The following is a 6,494-nucleotide window of genomic DNA, read 5'->3' as shown; positions in this document are numbered from 1 at the left end:
CTAACCCTACCCTAACCCTACCCTACCCTACCCTAACCCTAACCCTACCCTACCCTTACCCTAACCCTAACCCTAACCCTAACCCTTACCCTATGGCTGACTGGGAGGAGGGTGCCCTCAGCACTTGCAGAAAGACCCCTTTATTTTATTTTAGATACCTGGACGACATCTGGGGGGTCTGGACTCATTCTGAAGATGACTTTAAGGAATTCCTCAATCATTTAAACACACACAATCCCTCCATTACAGTCAAGTCCACTACAAGCGTTAAAGCGGTAGATTTTCTGGACACAACCACCTTTAAAGGACCAAATTTTGACACGACACACAAATTGGATATCAAGGTTTTTTTCAAAGAAACAGACACACATGCCCTCTTATTTAAAACTAGTTATCACCCAAGGCACACATATGCCGGCCTCATCAAATCACAACTCCTTAGATTCCACAGGATATGTACGCAGAGAGCAGATTTTGAGGAGGCTGTTAAGATCCTCTTCTCTGCACTTTCCAAAAGAGGGTATTCCAGGACTTTCCTCAGGGCATGCAGGAAAAGCTTCCTTGAGTCCAGACCCCCCGATCCGTCTCCCCTACTTCCTCTGATCACAACCTTCACCTCTTCAGCAGGCCAATTTGTATATAATATCAAACAAAATTTTACTAAATTCCAATCAGAAACCTCCTTACTTCAAAATTACAGAATAATTGCGGCATATAAAAGGAACAAAAATTTGAGGGACTCCCTAGTTAAGGCTGAAGTCAAACCTCTGGAGAAACCCAAGGTGAAAGGTCAGAGGGAATTTTTCAAACAGTTGAGTTGGGTACAAAATAAATTTAACAACACAATTTTTAAATTGGATCAATTAGGCCACCCTAAATTAAAAAATTGTGTTTATCTAATCACATGCAAAATTTGTAAAATGAATTATGTCGGCGAGACGGGAAACACCCTCCTCACCCGTTTTGTCCAACACAGACATAATATTCAAAAGCAAAAAAAGATACATGTACCCCTAATTCGACACTTTATGAGACACGGTTGGACCTCTGTCTCGGCTCTGGTGCTGGAATCTAATCCGGCCTGGTCTCCAGCCCAGAGGAGGAGAGCTGAAAGGCTCTGGATCCACAGGTTGGACACCAAGATCCCCAGGGGCCTCAATGAGAGATAGGCTGCACTGTTGTTGCTCCTGGCGGGACGTGCCCGTGCATCTGGGGAGGGAAGAGGGTAAGAGGCATTGGTTTGGGGAACCAATATTGGTTTCCTGACCTTTGACCTTGAACCCAAACCCTGCTCCAACCCGCAACACTCGTCCTACCCTAACCCTTACCCTACCCTTACCCTAACCCTAACCCTACCCTTACCCTACCCTAACCCTTACCCTAACCCTAACCCTTACCCTAACCCTAACCCTTACCCTAACCCTAACCCTTACCCTTACCCTAACCCTTACCCTTACCCTAACCCTAACCCTTACCCCTAACCCTAACCCTAACCCTAACCCTACCCTAAACTAAACTAAGAACAAACAAAAACAAGAAGAAAGACAAGTACTAATTCTAATTTGCAGAAAGTAAGGGAAAGAAAAGAAAGGGGTGTGTCTAAAAACTAAGTGTTGTGTTCGTCAAGTTCAGTGTACAGCACGCAGCCGAAGGGGCAGGATGGCCCGTGCCTCTCCAGCCTCCCACTCGGGAGGTTGGCTCTCTTCCCCAACCTATCCTGCCAGTGCCTCCTGCCCTGGTAGGTTGTGTGTTGTGTGTCTTGTCCCCCACCCATATTGTTTACCCTAACCCTAACCCCAGTGTAACCCTAAGTTTAGAGTGTTTTATGTTAAATGTAAAGAAAGTTAGAAAGCTAAAGAGGGTGCTTAACTAAATTAAAAGAAAGAAAGCCTGAAGAAGACAAAGTTATGTCGAAACGTCGCTAAATAAACAAAGAAGAAACTAAACTAAGAACAAACAAAAACAAGAAGAAAGACAAGTACTAATTCTAATTTGCAGAAAGTAAGGGAAAGAAAAGAAAGGGGTGTGTCTAAAAACTAAGTGTTGTGTTCGTCAAGTTCAGTGTACAGCACGCAGCCGAAGGGGCAGGATGGCCCGTGCCTCTCCAGCCTCCCACTCGGGAGGTTGGCTCTCTTCCCCAACCTATCCTGCCAGTGCCTCCTGCCCTGGTAGGTTGTGTGTTGTGTGTCTTGTCCCCCACCCATATTGTTTACCCTAACCCTAACCCCAGTGTAACCCTAAGTTTAGAGTGTTTTATGTTAAATGTAAAGAAAGTTAGAAAGCTAAAGAGGGTGCTTAACTAAATTAAAAGAAAGAAAGCCTGAAGAAGACAAAGTTATGTCGAAACGTCGCTAAATAAACAAAGAAGAAACTAAACTAAGAACAAACAAAAACAAGAAGAAAGACAAGTACTAATTCTAATTTGCAGAAAGTAAGGGAAAGAAAAGAAAGGGGTGTGTCTAAAAACTAAGTGTTGTGTTCGTCAAGTTCAGTGTACAGCACGCAGCCGAAGGGGCAGGATGGCCCGTGCCTCTCCAGCCTCCCACTCGGGAGGTTGGCTCTCTTCCCCAACCTATCCTGCCAGTGCCTCCTGCCCTGGTAGGTTGTGTGTTGTGTGTCTTGTCCCCCACCCATATTGTTTACCCTAACCCTAACCCCAGTGTAACCCTAAGTTTAGAGTGTTTTATGTTAAATGTAAAGAAAGTTAGAAAGCTAAAGAGGGTGCTTAACTAAATTAAAAGAAAGAAAGCCTGAAGAAGACAAAGTTATGTCGAAACGTCGCTAAATAAACAAAGAAGAAACTAAACTAAGAACAAACAAAAACAAGAAGAAAGACAAGTACTAATTCTAATTTGCAGAAAGTAAGGGAAAGAAAAGAAAGGGGTGTGTCTAAAAACTAAGTGTTGTGTTCGTCAAGTTCAGTGTACAGCACGCAGCCGAAGGGGCAGGATGGCCCGTGCCTCTCCAGCCTCCCACTCGGGAGGTTGGCTCTCTTCCCCAACCTATCCTGCCAGTGCCTCCTGCCCTGGTAGGTTGTGTGTTGTGTGTCTTGTCCCCCACCCATATTGTTTACCCTAACCCTAACCCCAGTGTAACCCTAAGTTTAGAGTGTTTTATGTTAAATGTAAAGAAAGTTAGAAAGCTAAAGAGGGTGCTTAACTAAATTAAAAGAAAGAAAGCCTGAAGAAGACAAAGTTATGTCGAAACGTCGCTAAATAAACAAAGAAGAAACTAAACTAAGAACAAACAAAAACAAGAAGAAAGACAAGTACTAATTCTAATTTGCAGAAAGTAAGGGAAAGAAAAGAAAGGGGTGTGTCTAAAAACTAAGTGTTGTGTTCGTCAAGTTCAGTGTACAGCACGCAGCCGAAGGGGCAGGATGGCCCGTGCCTCTCCAGCCTCCCACTCGGGAGGTTGGCTCTCTTCCCCAACCTATCCTGCCAGTGCCTCCTGCCCTGGTAGGTTGTGTGTTGTGTGTCTTGTCCCCCACCCATATTGTTTACCCTAACCCTAACCCCAGTGTAACCCTAAGTTTAGAGTGTTTTATGTTAAATGTAAAGAAAGTTAGAAAGCTAAAGAGGGTGCTTAACTAAATTAAAAGAAAGAAAGCCTGAAGAAGACAAAGTTATGTCGAAACGTCGCTAAATAAACAAAGAAGAAACTAAACTAAGAACAAACAAAAACAAGAAGAAAGACAAGTACTAATTCTAATTTGCAGAAAGTAAGGGAAAGAAAAGAAAGGGGTGTGTCTAAAAACTAAGTGTTGTGTTCGTCAAGTTCAGTGTACAGCACGCAGCCGAAGGGGCAGGATGGCCCGTGCCTCTCCAGCCTCCCACTCGGGAGGTTGGCTCTCTTCCCCAACCTATCCTGCCAGTGCCTCCTGCCCTGGTAGGTTGTGTGTTGTGTGTCTTGTCCCCCACCCATATTGTTTACCCTAACCCTAACCCCAGTGTAACCCTAAGTTTAGAGTGTTTTATGTTAAATGTAAAGAAAGTTAGAAAGCTAAAGAGGGTGCTTAACTAAATTAAAAGAAAGAAAGCCTGAAGAAGACAAAGTTATGTCGAAACGTCGCTAAATAAACAAAGAAGAAACTAAACTAAGAACAAACAAAAACAAGAAGAAAGACAAGTACTAATTCTAATTTGCAGAAAGTAAGGGAAAGAAAAGAAAGGGGTGTGTCTAAAAACTAAGTGTTGTGTTCGTCAAGTTCAGTGTACAGCACGCAGCCGAAGGGGCAGGATGGCCCGTGCCTCTCCAGCCTCCCACTCGGGAGGTTGGCTCTCTTCCCCAACCTATCCTGCCAGTGCCTCCTGCCCTGGTAGGTTGTGTGTTGTGTGTCTTGTCCCCCACCCATATTGTTTACCCTAACCCTAACCCCAGTGTAACCCTAAGTTTAGAGTGTTTTATGTTAAATGTAAAGAAAGTTAGAAAGCTAAAGAGGGTGCTTAACTAAATTAAAAGAAAGAAAGCCTGAAGAAGACAAAGTTATGTCGAAACGTCGCTAAATAAACAAAGAAGAAACTAAACTAAGAACAAACAAAAACAAGAAGAAAGACAAGTACTAATTCTAATTTGCAGAAAGTAAGGGAAAGAAAAGAAAGGGGTGTGTCTAAAAACTAAGTGTTGTGTTCGTCAAGTTCAGTGTACAGCACGCAGCCGAAGGGGCAGGATGGCCCGTGCCTCTCCAGCCTCCCACTCGGGAGGTTGGCTCTCTTCCCCAACCTATCCTGCCAGTGCCTCCTGCCCTGGTAGGTTGTGTGTTGTGTGTCTTGTCCCCCACCCATATTGTTTACCCTAACCCTAACCCCAGTGTAACCCTAAGTTTAGAGTGTTTTATGTTAAATGTAAAGAAAGTTAGAAAGCTAAAGAGGGTGCTTAACTAAATTAAAAGAAAGAAAGCCTGAAGAAGACAAAGTTATGTCGAAACGTCGCTAAATAAACAAAGAAGAAACTAAACTAAGAACAAACAAAAACAAGAAGAAAGACAAGTACTAATTCTAATTTGCAGAAAGTAAGGGAAAGAAAAGAAAGGGGTGTGTCTAAAAACTAAGTGTTGTGTTCGTCAAGTTCAGTGTACAGCACGCAGCCGAAGGGGCAGGATGGCCCGTGCCTCTCCAGCCTCCCACTCGGGAGGTTGGCTCTCTTCCCCAACCTATCCTGCCAGTGCCTCCTGCCCTGGTAGGTTGTGTGTTGTGTGTCTTGTCCCCCACCCATATTGTTTACCCTAACCCTAACCCCAGTGTAACCCTAAGTTTAGAGTGTTTTATGTTAAATGTAAAGAAAGTTAGAAAGCTAAAGAGGGTGCTTAACTAAATTAAAAGAAAGAAAGCCTGAAGAAGACAAAGTTATGTCGAAACGTCGCTAAATAAACAAAGAAGAAACTAAACTAAGAACAAACAAAAACAAGAAGAAAGACAAGTACTAATTCTAATTTGCAGAAAGTAAGGGAAAGAAAAGAAAGGGGTGTGTCTAAAAACTAAGTGTTGTGTTCGTCAAGTTCAGTGTACAGCACGCAGCCGAAGGGGCAGGATGGCCCGTGCCTCTCCAGCCTCCCACTCGGGAGGTTGGCTCTCTTCCCCAACCTATCCTGCCAGTGCCTCCTGCCCTGGTAGGTTGTGTGTTGTGTGTCTTGTCCCCCACCCATATTGTTTACCCTAACCCTAACCCCAGTGTAACCCTAAGTTTAGAGTGTTTTATGTTAAATGTAAAGAAAGTTAGAAAGCTAAAGAGGGTGCTTAACTAAATTAAAAGAAAGAAAGCCTGAAGAAGACAAAGTTATGTCGAAACGTCGCTAAATAAACAAAGAAGAAACTAAACTAAGAACAAACAAAAACAAGAAGAAAGACAAGTACTAATTCTAATTTGCAGAAAGTAAGGGAAAGAAAAGAAAGGGGTGTGTCTAAAAACTAAGTGTTGTGTTCGTCAAGTTCAGTGTACAGCACGCAGCCGAAGGGGCAGGATGGCCCGTGCCTCTCCAGCCTCCCACTCGGGAGGTTGGCTCTCTTCCCCAACCTATCCTGCCAGTGCCTCCTGCCCTGGTAGGTTGTGTGTTGTGTGTCTTGTCCCCCACCCATATTGTTTACCCTAACCCTAACCCCAGTGTAACCCTAAGTTTAGAGTGTTTTATGTTAAATGTAAAGAAAGTTAGAAAGCTAAAGAGGGTGCTTAACTAAATTAAAAGAAAGAAAGCCTGAAGAAGACAAAGTTATGTCGAAACGTCGCTAAATAAACAAAGAAGAAACTAAACTAAGAACAAACAAAAACAAGAAGAAAGACAAGTACTAATTCTAATTTGCAGAAAGTAAGGGAAAGAAAAGAAAGGGGTGTGTCTAAAAACTAAGTGTTGTGTTCGTCAAGTTCAGTGTACAGCACGCAGCCGAAGGGGCAGGATGGCCCGTGCCTCTCCAGCCTCCCACTCGGGAGGTTGGCTCTCTTCCCCAACCTATCCTGCCAGTGCCTCCTGCCCTGGTAGGTTGTGTGTTGTGTGTCTTGTC

This window comes from Xiphophorus couchianus, chromosome 24 (genome assembly GCF_001444195.1).
Source record: "Xiphophorus couchianus chromosome 24, X_couchianus-1.0, whole genome shotgun sequence".
Lineage (NCBI taxonomy): Eukaryota > Metazoa > Chordata > Actinopteri > Cyprinodontiformes > Poeciliidae > Xiphophorus > Xiphophorus couchianus.
Note: the sequence above shows the minus strand (reverse complement) of the source record.